Source organism: Crocuta crocuta, unplaced genomic scaffold (genome assembly GCF_008692635.1).
Source record: "Crocuta crocuta isolate KB4526 unplaced genomic scaffold, BGI_CrCroc_1.0 scaffold167, whole genome shotgun sequence".
Taxonomy (NCBI): domain Eukaryota; kingdom Metazoa; phylum Chordata; class Mammalia; order Carnivora; family Hyaenidae; genus Crocuta; species Crocuta crocuta.
The window spans coordinates 12,305,920-12,326,573 of record NW_027532406.1 but is presented as its reverse complement, the minus strand read 5'-3'; positions in this window follow the sequence as shown (position 1 = coordinate 12,326,573).

Sequence of the window (20,654 nt, the reverse complement as noted above, 5' to 3'; positions counted from 1 at the left end):
CTTACCATTCAACCCAACGATCTTCCTTTTATACATTTACCCAAAAGAAATGGAAACATGCTCACACAAAGCCTGTACACAAATGTTTACAGTGACATTATTCATAATAACCAAAACCAGAAAAAACTCAAATGCTATTTAACTGGTACATGGATAAACAAACTCTGGTGTACCAGTCAGTAATAAAAAAAGGAGAACTAACTACTACAACATTGATGGATCCCAAAAACATTATGCTAACTAAAAGGAACCAGGAACAAAGTTATATATTGTACAAATCCATGAATCTGAAATGTTCAGAAAATGCAATACACAGGTGAAGAAAGTGGATTAGTGATTGCCTGGGGCTGGGCAAGAATGGAGGAGGTTCACTACAAACAGAAGGAAGGACGTTTTCCTGGTGACAGACATGTTCTAAAACTGGATCGTGTTGTGGAGTGGGTTGAACTCTTTAAATTTACTAAAAAGTCATTTAATTGTACACTTAAAATGGATTAATTTTATGGATATTTCATATAAATGGAATACAATTATAACTCAATGAAGCTGTTTTTTTTCTTTTTAAGTTAACACCAAAACTATTATCAAAGCTTTTGACCTTGACATCCTGCCAAATTAGACAAACAACTAATGGTTATGTGATTGCTGTTGTTGTCGTTTTCTCTTATGAGCTATATACACTTGTTGGTTAGATTATTGATATGGTCCTATAACATTAGTATAAAAATGTTTGGAGGTACAAAACATTTAGGTTCTAAGACTATATTTTATAAATTATCAAATAACTAGAGCAAAACATCAGTGAGGATAGATGTCAATGGCATAAGCTTGAAAGAATTATATAAATGACACATCTGAACTTCTTCCGGTTGATGTGGAAGGTGATATTATAAAATACTGACATGTTTTCACATTTATACACTACTACTAGAGATACTAAAATCATTCTGTAATTTTTATCCAATGGCTTTGTAGGCAAATTCAATTATGTTTGAATATACAGTTTCTAAGATTAATGCCTCTCCTTGAAGGATACCAATAATATTTCATCTTGTATAAAGTCAACTTTATCAGTTAAAAATAAGTGGACTTTTGCAGTGCCTGGGTGGCTTAGTTCATTAACAGAAACCAAGTACAAAAAGTACTCTTGATTTTGGCTCAGGTCATGATCCCAGGGTCATGGGATCAAGCCTCACATCAGCCTCTGCACTGGACATGGAGCCTGCTTAAAGATTCTCTCTCTCTCCCTCTGCCTCTCCCCTGCTTTCTCTCTTTCTCTCTCTCTCTCAAAAAAAAAAAAAGTGGCTCTTAAGAAATTTCATAGGTCCTGAGTCATAATTTTCATATTTGTTTTATTGGTTAGAGCAAGCTAAGTGTTGTAACAACCAACCTCCAGATCTCAGTGGTCAAGGACAATAAAAGTGTATTTCTCACCCATGGTCATAGTTCAGTGATGGTCACTGAACTTTGACTTTTATCCAGTCATTCAGGGATGCAGGTTTCAACCCTGTTGAGGTTCTACCATCATCCATTTCCTTGGGGAAATTGTAAAATTTTTATTGGGAAGATTTAATTTTTTATTGGCTAGGCCTGGAAGTGGTGCCTATCACTTTGGTTCACATTCCACTGGGCGGAACCCAATCATGTGGCCACATTTAGCTGCATGGGACTCTGGAAACAATAATTTAGTTGTGTGGCCAGGAGGAAGAAGAGAAATCAGATATGAGTGGACAGTGGCATATCTGCTTTACTGTTTCTTGTTATACAATATTACTATGGATTTTTTTAAAAGGCTTTTTTTGAGATATAATTAACATACTATGAAATTCATCATTTTTGAGAGTATAATTCAGTGGTTTTTAGTTTATCACAAAGTTGTACAGTCATCACTACTATGTAATTTCAGAGCCCCCGGAAGAAAACCCAATACCCAATTGTAGGCATTCTCCACTGACCACTCCCATGAACCCTAGCAACCACCAAATACTTTGCTTCTATGGATCTAACTATTCTAGACATTTCATATAAATGAGATTACATAATATATGGCTTTTAATTTTTTTATTTTTAAAAATTCATTTATTTATTTTGAGAGAGAGAGCAAGAGCTCATGTGAGTAAGCTGAGGAGGGCCAGAGAGAGAGAGAGAGAGACAGAGAGAGAGAGAGAATCCCAAGCAGGCTCTCTACTGTCAGTACAGAGCCCAACACAGGGCTCCAGCTCACTAACCATGAGATCATGACCTGAGCTGAAATCAGGAGTTGGACACTTAACCAACTGAGCCCCCCAGCTGCCTCATGTATGGCCTTTTATAACTGGCTTCTTAGTACAGTATCTTTAAGGTTCATTTCTAATATACCTGTAATATGTTTCAGTTGTAATGTATCACTATGTTATTCCATTTATTGCTAAATAATATTCTATCATATGGATATAACACATTTTGTTTATCCATTCCTTAGTTGATGAACACTTGGATTGTTTCTACTTTTTGACTATTATGAATTATGCTGCTATGAACATTCCTATACAGGCTTTTGTGTGGACATGTGTTTTCAGTCCCCTTGGGTGTATATCTAGGAGTGGAGCTGGTGGGTCACATGATAACTCTACCTTTACATTTTGAGGAACTGCCAAACTGTTTTCCAAAGTGTTTGCACCATTTTACAATATAACCAGCAATGCATGAAGACTCTGGAAATTCCACAGCCTTACCAAACATTTAATTATCTGTCTTTTTTTATTTTAACCATCCTAGTGAGTGTGATGTAGTATCTTATTGTGGTTTTCATTTGCATTTCTCTGATGCTAATAATGTCAAACTTACTTTAATGTGCTTATTTGTCATTTGTTTATCTTCTTTTATTAATGTTTTATTTATTTCTGAGAGAGAAAGACAGCGTGAGCAGGGGAGGGTCAGAGAGAGAGGGAGACACAGAATCCGAAGCAGGCTCCAGGCTCTGAGCTAGCTGTCAGCACAGAGCCCTACGCAGGGCTCAAACCCACGAACCGTGAGATCATGACCTGAGCCCAAGTTGGACACTTAACTGACTGAGCCACCGAGGTGCCCCAGTCTTCTTTGGATAAAACATCTATTCAAATCCTGGGCTCACTTTTGGAATGGGATTTTTTTTTTTTAAGTTTATTTATTTATTTTTGAAAGAGAGAGAGAAACAGAGAGAATCCTAAGCAGGCTCAGCACTGTCAGTGTAGAGCCTGACAGTGGCCTCAAACTCACAAACCGTGAGATTACCTGAGCAGAAATCAAGAGACAGATGCTTAACCGACTGAGCTACTCAGGCGTCTCTGGATTGGGTTATTTTTCTTTTTACTATACGGTTGTAAGACTTCTTTATATGTTCTAGATGTAAGTTCCTTATCAGTTTCCTTGGTTTGTAAATATTTTATTCCATTATATGTTTTTTTCTTTTCACTTTCTTAATAGTGTTCTTTGAAGGACAAAAGTTTTCATGTGATGAATTGCAATAAAATATTTATTTTGTCCACTGTGCTTTTAGAAACCATGGCCTAAATTTAAGGTCCCAAAGATTTACTCCTAGGTTTTCTTCTAAGTGTTTTACAGTTTTTACATCTAGGTCTATAGTGCATTTTGAGTTAATTGTTATGTAAGTGTGAGGTCAGGGTCCAGCTTCATTCTTTTGCATGCAGATATGCACTTATCCAAGAACAGTTTGTTGAAAAACTATGCTTCCTCCATTAAATTGTCTTGACGTTCTTGTCAAAAATCAATTGACTAGTTTATTTTCGGACTCCCAATTCCATCCCATTGATCTCTATACTTATGCCAGTGCCACACTGTTTTGATTACTATAGTTTTGTAGTAGGTTTTAAAATCGGGACATGTGGGGCACCTGGGTGGCTCAGTTGGTTAAGCATCTGACTCTTAATTTCAGTTCAGGTCATGATCTCACAGTTCTTGATATTGAGCCCCAGCCTGCCCGCACATAGCCTTCTTGGGATTTTCTCTGCCCATCCCCATTCCTGATTGCTCTCTGTCTCTCTCTCAAAATAAACAATCATTAAAAAATAAAATAAAATTGAGAAATGCGAATCCTCCAAGTTTGTCCTTTTACAACACTTTTTCAATAGTCCTTTTTTAATAGTTTGACTATTCATCATCTTTACTATTGATATTTTACAATGCATTTTCAAAACTGGAAAGGGAAAAGGGCAGGTTGGGGCACTGTTCAGATAGAAAATGCTAGCATTGGAAGCTGAGTGTGAGTATGTGTGCTCATTTAAGAATTTTGGAGAAGCTTGTTTTTGCTTCACAAAGAAGAAATTCTCTAAGAAAATTGTTACTGATAATAGTTACCATAATGTAGGATTCTATAGTTGTGTTCAAGGAAATTATATATGAATAGTTTTAATCATGAGCACCTTGAGGACATAAAACTTACTAGTCTTCATCATTATACATGATTTATTTGGGTATAAAAATCCCTGGATGGGATACTCTAAGGGGGAAATTATCTTATTCCTTTTGCAAACCTTTAACTGCTTTGTTATAAAATCTTATTTTTAAAGGATTTTGTGTCTTTAATGTAAGGTAAACTTCGTAGTTAATTGGAACAAGAGAAAATTATTCTGCAAAGCAGAAAATATTGATGCCTATATTTCCAAATTCCTGAGTGCTAAATCAGGAAATGTACACATTTGTCCTGTTACTTCTGAATAGAGGTTAGAGAAGCCACTTGTGACCTTTGAAATTATACAGTATTACTTGGTTTTCCTAATTATTACTCAGAGATGTGCCCAAAGGTGATTGCAAAGCACTGGGAACAAATAATATTGAGCAAGAGAAGAGGTTGCACCACGTGATAGGAAAAATACAGACAGCCTTTAGGATGAGACAGCCATGGATTTCATACATGGACTTCTTTTTTTCTTGAGTTTATTTATTTATTTTTGAAAGAGACAGAGACAGCATGAGGAGTGGAGGGGCAGGGAGTGGGAGAGAGAGAGAGAGAGAGAGAGGATCCCAAGCAGGCTCCACGCTATCAGTGCAGAGCCCAACACGGGGCTTGAACTCACAAACCTATGAGATCATGACGAGCTGAAACGAAGAGTCAGACACTTAACTGACTGAGCCACCTAGGAACCCCTCAAACATGGACTTCTAACTGGCTTTATGAACTTTGGAAAGATACTGAGTTTTAGTTTCATTATCTCTAAAAATTGGTAAACGGTTCTTACAGGATTGCCATGAAGATTAAGTGATTAGGTGAGGCAAGAGATGCATATGGAGGTGCCCAGCCCTCCATCAATCTACTTGTGGACAAATAATGAAGACCACAACAATAATATGTTGACTGCATTATTATGATACATTTGGTATTTCTTCCCATGAAGTCTTATGCTTTTCAATAAAAAATATCTGTCAAGTAGGATTCACAAAACATGATATTTTTGTATCTTTCAGACAAACTTTCCTATAAATAAAGAAGTCATTTTTAAAAGCCTCTTTTGTCAGCTAAATTGTCCTAATTCCTGGTTAGGAAAATCACATTCCTTTAACACTTTAGGACTCAGCGAATACCATATATTCAACCATCAAGCTTCAAGTTCTCACGAGGAAGTGAGACAACCAGAGAACAGGAAGTTAAATGTGTGCAGAAGTATATTTTTTGGTTGCCCATCTGAGGATGAGGATGTGGTCTCTGTGTCCAAGGTCACATCTATGGTAGAAAGCCAAAGAGCCCTGATTTTAAATTATAGCTTGTATTGCACAAATCTGTTTTTCACTCACATCGTTTCCTGGCACACAACAAATGCTCAATAAATATTTGTTAAATGAATGAATAAATGAGTGAACCACAGCAGGGATCATGCAGTCCAGTATTTTCAAGCATGTTTTTGGACTCTTTGTTCAAAGTATTTGCTGGATACCCAGTGTGACACGCACATGCAAGGTGAGTCTCTGGTCCATGGGACAGACTGAGGGGCTTGCACCCCAGGATCCCCTAGATTCTGGAGGGCATAGTGGAAAGCTTCTATCCTTGTCAAACTTCTCATTTCAAAATATTTTAATGTTTATTTATCTTTGAGAGAGAGAAAGAGAGAGACTGAGTATGAGCAGGGGAGGAGCAGAGAGAGAGGAAGACACAGAATCCAAAGCAGGCTCCAGGCTCTGAGCTGTTGGCACAGAGCCGGACGTGGGGCTCCAACCCACGAACTGCTAGATGATGACCTGCGCTGAAGTAGGCTTCTTAACTGACTGAGCCACCCAGGAGCCCCTCAAACTTCTCATTTCAGAGTAGGGAACACTAAGGGCCCAAGAGGGGCAGGATTTGCCCAGTGCTTCACAGTGGAGGCTAAAATTTCACTCTCAACCTTGGGAATCCCTGTGCTAGTGGGGAAAAGGGCACATTCCACTGAGTGTTTGCTTCACTGGGAGGGCATGTGGACACCCTGGGGCCATCCAGATGGCCTTAGAGAGGAGCTGGTATCTGTTGCTTATCCAGTATTTGCAACTCATTCTGTGGTGCAATAAAGGGCTTCGAGCTGTGTCACTGAGGGCTCTTTGACAGCAAGGCTCTGCCTTTTGGCTACAAACATATGACCTCACAGCTCTCCACAGAGAAAGGAAATGGGTCCCTTTCCATTTACACATTACACATTACACAAATTTACACATCCTAAAATTGTCCCTAATAAAAGGAATATGGATTCTTTGAGGGCCACCTGTCTCCAATGAGTGGATGAAAATTTAGGAGGTGAATTTGGATTTGGTAATCCTAGAATCCCTACAAATCAAAGATTTTATGAGCACCCAGTCAATAATATCAATCAGTTGTAAGAGTGGAAGAGATATCTCAACCTGTGCTTTTTGTCTTGGATCTTCCTATTTGCTTAAGTCACACCCTGTGTTTTCCTTCATCATCTTGCCCCTTCCTTCTACTCCCGCTCCTTGGATGCAGCAGAAGGTTTGCACCACAGAGGGCCTGGAGTCCAGCCACTTCTCTTTTTCCTCCATCCAATCAGCACAAGGCCACCCCACCCATGGGATGTAGCTCAGGCTCCGCCCCTTCCCTTGAGCAAGATGCTGACCACCTCCCTCTGCTACCATCTCTGGCTCCTTCTCCTCCCCCTTATTTTTCATCATGATAGAGATGAAGAAAAAGAGGCAGTCAGGTTCTCTCACAGGCAGGCATTACCAAGTCACAGAAATGAGATTAATGTGTGATTTAATGCTAGCCACCACATCATTTTTCGATTGTCCAGGCCTGGATAATACATGACCTCTTGATGGACACACAACAACAATAACAACAACAACAAACACCCTACATCAAACGTTTGAAGACATCCAAAATGTACCTGGCAGAGTTCTGCCACACTGGCAAGTACTCAGGGCAGTTTGGGGGCTGTGTGCCCAGAGTCCCTGCTGTTTTTCCATTTGGCCTAAAGAGGGAGCTGTTTCCTTAGGATGCCTGAGCAAAGGGTCTGCCCAGCAAGCCCCACAGCAGCTGGGGCTATTCATAAACTTCATGTGTCACTAAACAAACCCATTGCACTGTAATCATCTTCTTAAAAAAAAACACAAAAAACTGTGTTCACTAAACAGACAAGAGTTCTAGTAGATCGCTAAGAGTCAGGAGACCTGTAATCCTGTCCCACCTGCCTGTGGTACTAACCAGGGGTTGTTGGATAAGTTCTGTTACCACTCGGGCTTAGTGTCCTCATCTAAGGTGTGGGCACTGGGGCACAAGCCCTGCCAGTTTCACAGGGTGGGTAAGAGGATCGTGCTTGGAAAAGGTGTTATGTTCTAATTAAGTGTGTGAGCCCTCGAGGATGAAATATCAGTTTTGAACCAATTACTAGCTGCAGGACTTTAGCCAGTTTTCTAACCTCTCTCACCTCTCGGGTCTTTCATTTGTAAATTTGTAAATCTAATTTGCACTAAACACTTAGGATTGTTGTAAGAAATAGATGAAAAATGCATGTGATGCATTAAATAGCACCAGTACATCTTAAGCTCTTAATAAATGGTAGCCTTAGAAAACTATAGCTATTTAAGCACAAATGTTTTCAAACTCGGTTATATTTATAGATAGGTGAGATGCATCACTTGGTTTGGTCTTCCCACAAAAATAAGACAAGATCCTAGAAGGAAATAGCTGTTTCCAATCCAAACGGAAAGATACCACTTGGCCACAACCTCTCTTCAGGGTGTTTCTTTGAAGGGAAGACACCCACGCTACATGGATATGAAACAGGGAAGCTGATACTCCTGTCTATATACCTTGGAGAGAGTCGCTATCAGTGTGTTTTCTCTATCTGTAACCAGGTATTGATTCAATAAACATTTATGGGGCAATAACCAAATATGTGCACTATTAGAGCCTATAGAAATAGAAAAATGAACATGGCTCAATCCCTGCCCTGAAGAAATGTATAGTCTAGTTGAGGAAGATGAAAAGGTAAATGGAAAAAAAAAGTCACCAAATGGTAAGCACAGCTTGCTATGAGGACACATAGAAAGGGCTCCTAGATTTGGCTATTAAGAGAAAGTGCTATGGGGCGCCTGGGTGGCTCAGTTGGTTAAGCGTCCGACTTCGGCTCAGGTCATAATCTGATGGTTCGTGGGTTCAAGCCCCGCGTCAGGCTCTGTGCTGACAGCCAGCTCGGAGCCTGGAGCCTGTTTCAGTCTGTGACTCCCTCTCTCTCTGACCCTCCCCTGCTCGTGCTGTCTCTCTCTCTCTCTCTCTCTCTCTCAGAAATAAATAAAACATTAATTTTTTTTAAAAGAGAAAGTGCCACAAACCTTCCTGGAAGAAATAATGAGCTGAGTTTTAACAGGGAATATAAGTTTGCTGTTTGAAGTGGGGAGGAGGAGAGTTTTAGGCATGAGTTCTCCAGTTTCTTCACCTGTGAAATGTAAGAGTACTACTAGGCGGTTTCTGCAATGGCTCTCTGAAGAAAGGGGCTGGGAAATAGTGAACAAGGGGCCTCCTTGAAATAAATCTAGCTTATGGAATCTTCATTTTTGCATATGGACATGAGGGAACATAGCACCTTATGGAGTCACTAGGTTGTAAGCACAGGTTTAAAAACAAAGGGTGAAGCTAGATTGTGATGTGGTCCATAGGTATTTAGAAAAATCAATCTAATTTTTTTTTTCCTGAGAGAAAGAGAGAGAGAGAGAGAGCGCATGAGCAGGGGGAGGATCAGAGAGAGAGGGAGACACAGAATCTGAAATAGACTCACTGTGAGCACAGAGCCAGATGTGGGGCTCAAACCCACGAACCTGTGAAATCATGACCTGAGCTGAAGTCGGACGCTTAACCGACTGAGCCACCCAGGTGCCCCATCAATCTAAATCTTTTTAACATTTATTTATTTTTGAGAGACAGAAAGGGACAGAGCATGAGTGGAGCTGGAGCAGAGGGAGAGGGAAACACAGAATCTGAAGCAGGCTCCAGGCTCTGGGCTGTCAGCACAGAACCCAACGCAGGGCTTGAACCCACAAACTGTTGAGATCATGACCTAAGCTGAAGTCAGATGTTTAACCAACTCAGCCACCCAGGTGCCCTAGAAAAATCAATCTAGAGCTGAGTGGAGAATGAATTGAAGGGGTAGTAGCAAAGAAATGGATGGCAAGGTAGTCAATTGGGGGAGGTGAGGAGGACATGACTGAGACAGGGCCAGAGGCAGATGCAAAGGTGATTCAGAAGAGAAGGTTGAGTGCAAAGGTATTTTAGGAGGTCACATTGACTGGACTTGATGACTTAATGACGGAGAACAATAAAGAGAGGTCAAGAATGACCCCCAGGATCCTTACTGGGCCCATGGAACCAACTTAGAGCTCCCTCTTCAAGCATTTAATGAATGTTTCCTTTATGCACACAGTCCTTATTCTTTCCAAAGTGAAATTTATAATCAGGTCCGGATATTGAGACATATTAACATTATGTGTCTTCCATCCTTGTTTTCAATTTGCAATTGTTCTGCTATTGTTTTGACGGGAGGAAGAACTGGACCCTTGGAATGCCTGCCCAACAACTGAAGCCTTCAGAAGGAGGGAATAACCACCACTGGAAAGATGACAGACTTCTCCATTTGTAACAGATAAAAGCATAAAGTAACCAGACTTTCTGGAAGTTATGCGACACTCTTTAGAAACCTTAACAATGAGGATTTCTACTTTTTGGAGTTTATACTAAGGAGCACAATAATTAAGATGTACAAGGAAGGGGACGCCTGGGTGGCTCAGTCAGTTAAATGTCCAACTCTTGGTTTTGGCTCAGGTCATGATCTCACATCCCCACCCCACCCCCCACGTTGACAGCACAGAGCCTGCTTGGGATTCTCTCTCCCTCGCTCTGCCCCTCCCCAACTCGTGATCTCTGTCCAAATAAATAAACTTTTTCTTTAAAAAAGATACTCAAGGATAAACCCAAAGATTTATTTCAAGGATGTTTATTGCAAAGTTGTTTATAGTTGTGAAAAGTTGGAGACAAGCATGACATACAGAAATAGTGCCTGGCCATAGTGGACAAAAAACTGAGCCTAGCTCTGTAGCTTTGGAATTCTCAGCTATGAAGAAAGGAAAATGAGATGGAGACATACCACAGACCTAATGAAGCCCTTAAAGTTATGTAGTAACCAACATATTCTTTTTGAATTGAGAACATGGGCTCTACAGACAACATACAGATTTATACTTCTCAAAAAGGGCTTTCTTTCCCTTTTTTCTAGCTCCCAGGCATCGTTAAGCTGAGTGTTCCCAGCTGTGCAATAAGCATGTCTGAAACTTGCACCCTCCCCCCAGTCATGTCTTCCTCTCCCCTTTGCTATCCCAGAGGGCTTTGCTTCATGTCTGAAAGGTCAAAGATGCACCGAGTCACACTGGGCAAGTTGCTGGTCTAGAGATCAGAAAACTTCCTTCCTTCCTTAGACTTTTATTTATTGAGTACTTACTATGTTCCATGCCATAAGGTAAGCCCCAGAAAGAGAATAATAAATGAGACACATTTCCTGCATATGGTAGAAACTGATGTATGCTTTCCCAATATCAATTCCTTCTTTTGCCTTATTAACCAAACTTTGATTGTATTATGAATTTCAATACATCCAATTAAACAAGTATGTCTCTCATTCTTTTTGCCACTATAGCATCCATATATTCCCATCTGACCACGGAGATAACGTAGAAGAGCCACTAAATAGGGCTTCCAGGAAAGCTCTGTAAAGAGGGGTAGGCAGACTTGGTTAATGAATATTTCATTATCCATCACCACTATCTTTTTTCCAGACTGTAATGTAGATATGGTAAAGAAATAGCCATTTGGTGACCACTGGATGACAAGCATGAGGAAAAAAAACCCACATGAAAAGATAGGAACTTGGATTTCTAAAGTTATCATGGAGTTATCATAGCAAACTTGGCTACCAAAAAAATAGTTTGTGTAAGTTATGAATTAACCAGACTTTTTGTTACTTGTAACTGAACACAGTCCTGAGTGATACTTGACTCCATGGCATGGCTTGGGAAAGCAGTCTTCTAACAAGTGCTGTAATCACATGTGATGCTCGCAGTTAGGTGAACATAGCTCAGGTAGCACAGAGAACAGAGTGAACAGCTTTGTTTTGATGAGGGCGGAGGGCTGCTGGGGAGTGATGGCTAGTCAGGAAGTCTTCTCAAAAGGACAGAATGCTTGAGTTGGGTCTTGGTGAATGAGTAATTCAACAGCCATGGAAGAACAGAAATAGCATTCCAGGGCAAGGGGACACAGCAGCAAAGACATGAGAAATGAGATAATGTGGCACACTCAAGCAGCTAAAATGACTTTGTCTGACTAGGGAAGAAAACATATGTGGGATGAGATGGGGAATAAAGTAGGGGAGCTAGGAGCCAGGTCATGAAAAGATGTTGAGACCTTGGGCAATTCACTGCAACAGTTCATCCCCAGTTTCCTCAGGCATAAAGGGAGGTGTTCACCTAGAGGAGGAGCTGACTATCAACAGGGGCCCCTGCAGCCATCCCTTACAGAACTCCAGCTGGAGGTTCTGGCTCCCTTGCAGGACATGGAAGTTTCCACGGGAAGTACCACCCTGCCCAACCCCACCTCCCTCGGTTTCACACTGCATGGTGTATTCCAAGGACTGCGCTGGCATTTCAGTTTGAACACTAAGTGGTGACTCAGAACGAACAGAAGTGTGGACAACTGTTTACTAAGAAGGCAGCCTTTGGTGTGACAAATTAGAGTGGGCTGCTGGATTGTGCAGTACTCATGAGCTAGGCAGCTTGGAAATAGCACATACCATTGCGCTGGGCAGTTGATTCATTTTCTTGTCCTGTCTTGCCAAGCAGGGTATTACATGCCAAACCAGTCAGACCCACAGTCCAAACAGGCCAGGGAAAGTGTTTGTTCTTCTGGACAGTGCACCAGATACCCTGGGATGTCCTACCTCCTCCCTCCCCCAGCATCCTTTGTATCTTACAATTCTATCATGCAGGAATACACCACTTTCTTGAGACTATTCATACTTGCCATTTACTCAACTCTCAGAGCCTAGAGCCTGCAGTCTGTAAAGAGCATCGTTAAGTTTTAGAGTCAGCAAATGAGCTTCCATATCTTCAGACAATCTCAATACTGTTCCTACTAGAATGTTTAAAACCAACAAATATACTGATATGTTAGTCACAAGGAAGCAAGGGTTTAGATACCACTGGAGACACAGATAATGAAGATATCATTACCATTTAAAATAGTCAAACTCAGGGCTCCTGGGTGGCTCAGTCCATTAAGCATCCGACCTCGGCTCAGGTCATGACCTTGCAATTTCTGAGTTGAAGCCCCATATGAGCCCTGCATAAGCCCGCATAGGGTTCTCCGCTGTCAGCAGGAAGCCTGCTTTGGATTCTGTCTCCCTCTCTTTGGCCAATCACGTGTGCATGCATGCTCTCTCTCTTTCTCTCAAAAGTAAATAAACATTTAAAACAATAAAATAAAATAGTCAAGCTCATAAAAACACAGAGTAGAGCGGTGGTTGCCAGGGGCTGGGGAAGGGGGATTTGGGGAGATGTTGGTCATAGATTCAAAGTTTCAGTTATGCAAGATGAATAAATCCTGGAGATCTAATGTACGTCATGGTGACTATAGGTAACCACACTGTATTTTATGCTCCAAATTTGTTAAGAGGTATATCTTAAGTGTTGTCATGACAAAAAAAAAAGTAACTATGTAAGGTGATGGCTATGTTAACTAGCTTGATTGTGGCAATCATATACCAATGTATGCATATATCTAAACATCAAGTTGCACACTTTACCGTATATATTTCTAATTGTCAGTTATACCCTAATAAAGCTAAAATAAAATTTTAAAATAATGAAATACAGCAAAACCTGAAAAAAAAATGTGATTGCTGACCTTGAACTTAGCATAGCCATACAGCCTAAGTGTATGCTTTAGGCTAGGCAGTCAGCAAAGCCACACAGCAGGTGAATCAGGATTTGAATTCCAGCTCTCGCACTGACAACAGGTGCTAGCCTGACTGATCCCCTTAACCTGTCCCAGCTTCTGCTTCCTCATACCGTAAAGAGAATAAGATTTGCCTCCATGGAGGGTGTGATAATTAGAGATAATGTATGTACCTAACAGCTGCAGTGTGGAGAGGTGGAGGGTAGTTGCTCATTTATGAGCAACTACTACTGTTAAGTGGAAAAGTAAAAAATTCAAAGCAAGTGCAAAAGAGGCATCAAATATGGCAGTGCAAGAGAACTGCTGAATTCGTGGCTTCAAGTGTCAGGGGCTTCCGTGCCTACAACATTATTCCTATGGGTCTTCCTACCAGCCTGTGAGGTGTATCTCCCATTCCAGATGAGAAAACTGAGGGTGGAGAGAGTTTAGGTAGCTTGAAAACATCTGGTAAGAGGCAGGGCTGGGATTTGATTCTGTGTGCTTTCCATGTTGTGAGATCTTCCTGCCAGGTGAGTGAGGGCTTCAGTTCAGAGAAGGAGAAATCAGGAGGTGGGCTGGGAAGGCTTCAGGATAAAGTCCATCATTCAGTCCACTGGTCACCACCTGGCACCTACTAACTATTGGCAAAGCATTATTCTGAGCAAGACAGACAAGATTCCTTCCTCCGTGGGGCTTGCGGGGAAGGATTCGAAGAGCTCAAGGGAGAAGACCAGGAGAAAGGACAGTGCAAGTGTAGATCGAGTGAGTACCCAGACTCTTCAATGACCTGGCTCCACATTACGCCACTGCCTCTTCGCCTCCAGTGTTGTCAGGGCCACTTCCCAGTTTGCTATTCCACCATCGTCACGTCGCCTGTCCTGGTTTCTTGACTCCCATTTTGCACCTGGCCCTGGTGGCATCCTCGTCCCGGCTCCACCCCTGCAGGCCCTGCACCTGAAAGAACAGACCCTCAGACAGTGTGCTCCCTTCCACCCCTGTGGGGGTCGCCCCACTCACCCGCCATCTCACAGGAGAGGAGCAAGTAGACAAAGAAACTGCCAGAAGGATTTGTTGAGGGTGACAGAACCCGCAGGCTTACAGACGTGCACGCGCGTGTATGTATGCACACAGAAATCAGTCACCAAATTTGTGTTTGCCTGTGTGTACGTGTTGGATAAAACTTTGTTCTCCCCCATTAGAATGGAAGCTCCAAGAGCAGAGGTTTGTGTCTGTGTTGTTTTCTAGAAGAGAAGCCCGGCACAAACTAGTCCTCCGGCAAGCCCACGGTGAACGTGTGAATCTGTGCGGTCTATGCGGATGCCCTTCATGGGCAGCGCTGCCCAGGCTGAGATGCAGAGCCTGCCTGGAGCAGAAGGAGCCCCGCGGGCTGGGGGCCAGGCTGACGCCCCTGTACAGTGGGACCTCTTCAGAGTGGAGGGGCAGGGCTTGGACGTTATAGGAAAACATCCAGGAGAGAAGGAGGGAGAAAGTGGGAGCTGGGCAGAGAACTGCTTTGCGGAGAATCACGGGAAAAGAAGGCCTCATTGAAGGGACTGTGGTAAAGCCGTTGGGAGGAGAAGAAATTCATCTAAGAGATCTCCTGAACCAGATGCCTAGTGCAGTGTGATGTAACCGTCCCCATCCACCTGCCTGCAGGACCACCGGTCATGCTCCCTCACTGCTTCCCTCCACTCTGGAGCAAGTGGGGGTGGCCCGACGTGAGCATGGAGAGCTCAGAGAGGGAGGAAGGGCCTGCAGACAGCTATGGGCCCCAGACAAACACAGACACCCCCTGCAGGGCCTGGCAGGGATCACCAGTCGGCCCTTCCAGAACACACTCCTCAATGGCCCCGCATGGCTCTCTTCTTCCAGACTCCGCTATGTTCCACATCATTCTTGTCCAGTGCTGTTGGACTGAGGTGGGTATTGTCCTTGTTTGGACACCCTTATGACTCTTTGAATTCATGATATTCAGTCTCTGCTAATGTGGTTGCTATCGGGTACAAAGCGTTTATCAGTTGGGTTTGTAGTTGGTTCTCCAAATGGATGTTGAAGGACACAGGCTGCTGGTCTATTACATAACCTAGAAATGGCTGTGCTAAGATGAATGCCCACGGTCATTTTGGCTGGCTGCCACCACATTGCCTGCCTCCCTACAATAACCAGAGAATTATACAGTATCCTTCAGGCAGAGTCATTCCTTATTGGACCTCAGTGGGAACCTAGATCCCCAACATATAACACCATAGCTCTTCCTGTTTAATGCCCTGAAGTTCCTGCAGCAGAAGACTAGGGGAGACCATTCCAGGCCAGGTAAGGAATAAGACCTTCAGAACCTGCTTCAAAGAATATCAGAAGATCCACCAATGCCCCACCCCCCCAACCCTGAGCAATTCTGTGAACCCTGGGATAGGACGCCAAGCAGTTAATGAATAGACTAGCTTAGAATAGTTACTAACTTAAGTTTGCTGAACAGAGGAGCAAATGTTGAATTAATAGGTAACTTGGACTACAAGTTCTGTTTTTCTTGGCTTTTAAATTTTAAGTGTTGGCTTTTATTTTTCCAGGGAGCATGGGGAGTCGTGGTCTGAGAGGCTGTTGAATAGGGGTCCCAGACTGCAACTCTCTGAATCTAGACCTTAAGCCAACCAGGCTTCACTGCTATGTGGGGCCTTCTTGGAACCCATGTTCCAGACTCTTTAACATGGTATAATCCTCCAGGAAGGAGAAGGAAACCCAGAAGTCTTCCAAGTTGGCTTTCCAAGTGCAGCTGAATACCATTCTGTGTTGGAAAGAATGGAGTGTCTTCCACAGAGAGACAACAAATGAAGTATCTGAATTTATCCTGCTTGTGTTCAAAGCTGTAAAATTCATTTTTTGTCCATCTTAAATTTACTTAAAAGGACTTTTATTTTTCAACAAGGCAGAGTCTGGCCTCCTCTTTTATTGGGCTAGATTATTGCATGGCCAAGACCCTGAACAGCCAGGTCATTTTTCAAATGCTGCCAGCCAGTAATATGCTGGCAGCCTGTGGAGAAGCATGCATAGGGCACAGAGCATGAGCTCATGGGGAACTCAGATAGTGGGTTAATCTTCGTTCCTGAGTGGCTGCTGTTTCCCTGCCTTGTAACAGACACAAAGCCTCAGGTGCCTTGTCCATTCCAACTGGTGGCCTTCAGCTGAAGTTCATCTAAACCCCAGAGAGTCTGTGTGTGAGGGGCATCTGTGAAACTCCTCCTAAGTTATCTTAGCAGCTAGGGAAACATACCATTCGTTAAACTGGTTTCTACCAATTCTTTGTGAAGAAATCAACCAGACCAACTCTTCTCTGCTATTGGGAATCACTTCTTGGTTCTGGGTCTCCTAGTCCGTACTTTTTCCTCCTTCCCCTTAGTTTAGGCAATATTTTCCATTTCTAAGGACTTGAGAACCACAGTTCACTGTAATAATACTGAATCATTACTAGAAAACCACTATATTGGGTAGACAGTACTTCCAAAGAACTCAGGGAAGTTTGACAACACGAACAACGAACATACATTGGGTGCTTCCTCTATGCCAGGTATAAATGCTCTATTTGAGTCATCTAATTTTCTTTCTTTTATTAAAAAAAGGTTTACTTATATTGAGAGAGAGAGAGAGATTGGGGGGGCAGGGGAGGGGCAGAGAGAAAGGGAGAGAGAATCCCAAGCAGGCTTCACACTGTCAGTGCAGAGCTGGACGTGGGGCTCGATCCCTCGAATCATGAGATCATAACCTGAGCTGAAGCCAAGAGTCAGATGCTTAACCAATTAACCCATGCAGGCACCCCTGGGTCATCTAATTTAATTGCCACAATTTAACTCACACAAACCACATTAGTTCAGTTATTGCCTGAGCCTAAGAAAGATTAAGTAACTTGCACACAGTAGTTGCATAGCTAGTACCTGGGACTCCAACACCCGACTTCTCATATTCCAGCTCCTGCATTCCTGCTCCCATTTCTGGAAAGTGAGCTGCTGCCACCATGGAGTCTCTTTTACAGATAAGGAAACCCGAGTCAAAGGACCAACCCAAAAGATCAGGTCAAAACTAGAGTCCAAATCAGTGGTTACTAACCCTTGCTTCTCGGTAGAATCACCTGGAGAGTTAAAAACACAACAAAAAACAATGCACAGCTATATCATTAACAATTGAATTTAATTGATCTGAGGAGAGGCCCCACCATTGGTATTTTTAGAAGGCTTCCCAGAGAATTCTAAAAAAAATGCAGCCAGGTTTGAGAATCTCTGACAGATCTACTAACTCTCAGCCTAAAGCTTAGCCAACCAAAAAGCTTCACCTTATCTCACACACCAGCCCATCCAGTCCATCTGGGAAATGCCTGGAGGTGGGCATCCAGGTCTCTCAACCTACCCCCCTGAGAGCTGAGAACATCTTCTCAGTTTGCTGATCTGTAAAATGGGGACAAAGAGATGGTGCTGAACTACTGATTCCATTGAAGGCTATCAAATGCCCTTCCTGGCATAGAGTCAGCACTTAGTGGATGAGTGTGGTGGTGAAGACAGATGCCATAGTCTTAGGGGCAGTAGTTTTGTGAGCTTTGTCCAGATCCCACAGCCCAAAGCCAGCACTTGGTTAGCCACAGGCACTCAAAACAAGTGTTACCACTTTTGTGAACACTAAGTCCTTCGAGTCAGTCCTGAACACACACACGCACCACACACCAGTGTCTTCATACCAGCATATGTGTCCAGGAAGTGGCCTCTTTAGCCACATTCTCTGTGGATAAGCCCTGATGTCAGATAAGTGAAGCATCCTGGGGTTATCAGTGCAAATCATGGTAGTTTTTACTGTTGGTCTGAGTGTGCTGAGGCACAGGCAGGACCTCCCAATACGGAGGAAATGCAGAGAGGAATCTCTTACTACTCGCTTGCCTAATCATTTCCATTTAACACACAGTGAAAGCAGAACTTTGTGACACACTTGCCCTGTCTGGGCAAAGGTTCTGCTTTTTCTGGGAGACCTTGGAAAATGAAAAAAAAAAAAAAGAAAGAAAACAAAACCAAAAACTTGTCCATGAGGAAGGGAGAGCATCTCAGCCTTTCATCCACTCCACTAGCATCCATGGGCCATTTCCTCACATGGGTACCCTTTTGTGTGAAGCGCTGTGGTGGGGGACAAAGACCTGAGCACAGGTTAGAGACATCACTGCCCTGGAGTCGGCAGTGGTCCTGGAGAGAACATGGAGACATACAGGCCACCCCTGTTTGAGCTGCGAGGATTCCTTTCCTTGTCTATCATCTTGGCTTTCCATGGTGTCAGGGACCACCCTGTTTAGGGAACCTCATGTCAATGCTGACATTCCACAGTATACACCAGGGCTCCCGTATGGTTACCAAACTATTGAGATGCTTCTGAATTGGTGGGCAAATTGGTGCTGTCCTACCTCCTCCGCCACTACACTCCACTGCTCCCTTGAAAATGCCACACTGAAAGGGTTAGCTCCTGGCACACAAGAGATCTGGGACAATGTTCTGGCATCATGCCAGCCTTCTGACTGGGCAATGCCCATGGTGAGCAAGTTGTCTGGCACTCTAAAACGTGCCCCTGCCTCTTGGTAAGTGCAGCTGTGGAGTTCATATATAGAGAGATCTTAGGGGCCATAATTGGATTGCAAGTTAGAGATTAGAAACCTGTCTTGAAACGCATATGGTTCAAGGGTTTTACTTCAACTGTATGTCTATTGGAGATAACTTAGGGGAGCGAGCTGATAGCTATTTTAAGGGGCTAACACCCTTACCTCCACAAACCACTTCCTGGCAATTCTTCCACTCTAAGCTTAAAATTGTAGGATGCCTCTGTTTCTAGGAAGTCCCCCGTCGTAAAGAAAAAGAAGACCAACTCAACATATGGAAATCCAAACAAATACATTTTTTTTTAAAAAAAATGCTACTCAGAAGGATTGAGAATGGGATTCCATTGTGTGTGAGCCTTGCCCTGATTGGGAAACTTATTAGGAGCACACTCACTGGCACTCTGTGACATAGTCCTCATGGTTTATATGTGACCGGCAGCTCTCATGCTTGCTACCAAGTGATTAATGTGTTCTGCCAGGACAGAGCATTGCCCAGAAGGGCCCCAGGAAATGAGTATTTCATTACGGACACTATTGTTACAGACCTGAGCCTTGTTCTTCCCTGTTGTGGCATCTCCCATCCCCAGTGTGTCTCCTTGCTGGGAGGGATTGAAAGATGATTGGAGGGTGGGAGTGAAGGCAAGCCAGGGTATTTCTCCTCCTTCCTCTCTGCCCCAGTCAGCACCTCAGGCTGCCATCTCTAACCTTGGTGGTACCAGTTTCCACAGGACAAGTCCCCCCACATCAGCCAGGATAATGACCCCTGGGCTCTCGCAATTCTGCCTCCTCCTTCCTTCCCGTCCACCTGGGGTTGTTATTGACTTTCTACTGTTGGTAATGTTGGGTGGCCTAACTGCCTCCCATTGGCTTTTCCTCATCCCCATCAATTCCTTTCATGAAACTTCCTCTGTTTCACTCTGTGTAGTGTCTCTTTTCCCAGCTGGACTCTCATTGATCCACTGACTAACTGTGCTCTTTAAAACATTCCTTCCCCTACCTGGGCTTCAGTTTCCTTGTTTGTAAATGAGACTGGAGGAAGTATTTACCAAGATTTAGTTAGCTTTCTGGCATCTATGGATGTGGGGCCCTGCATACTGGACACCTACAAGGATTGAAATGCTGTTCACACTTCAGAGTGGTCTGGGAACAAAAACTTTATTTTGTTTTTTCCAAAGTAGTTTTCATTTTGAGCTGCAGTTTCAAATCATTTCTTTGGAAAAAGGCAGGCTATGAATAACAAGGAATATATTTTAATTATGCCCTTTAATAAGCAATAGATTCATTGTTTCTTTCTAACCCATTTCATAATTTGACATTTCTTTATCTTGCCTTTAAGTGCTGGAGGTTGAAATGGTTTCTCTTTAGTCTCCATACTGTGCCATTTGGCAGTATGGCCTATGTTTGTGGCTGTTTTCTCATTCCTTTTGCTTTTCTTTTTTGATTTGTTGTTTTTGGCCATATAAATCACCATTTTTCCGGGTTGAGAGATTCTCCTCGTTGAGTTTTTCCATAGACGTTCTGTATGGATTGTGGTTTGGCTACAGAGTGGTACCGTTGGTTCCCCATTTCCCCCTCCAAACTCTAAGTTGTATGCAGCCCCTCACCTGC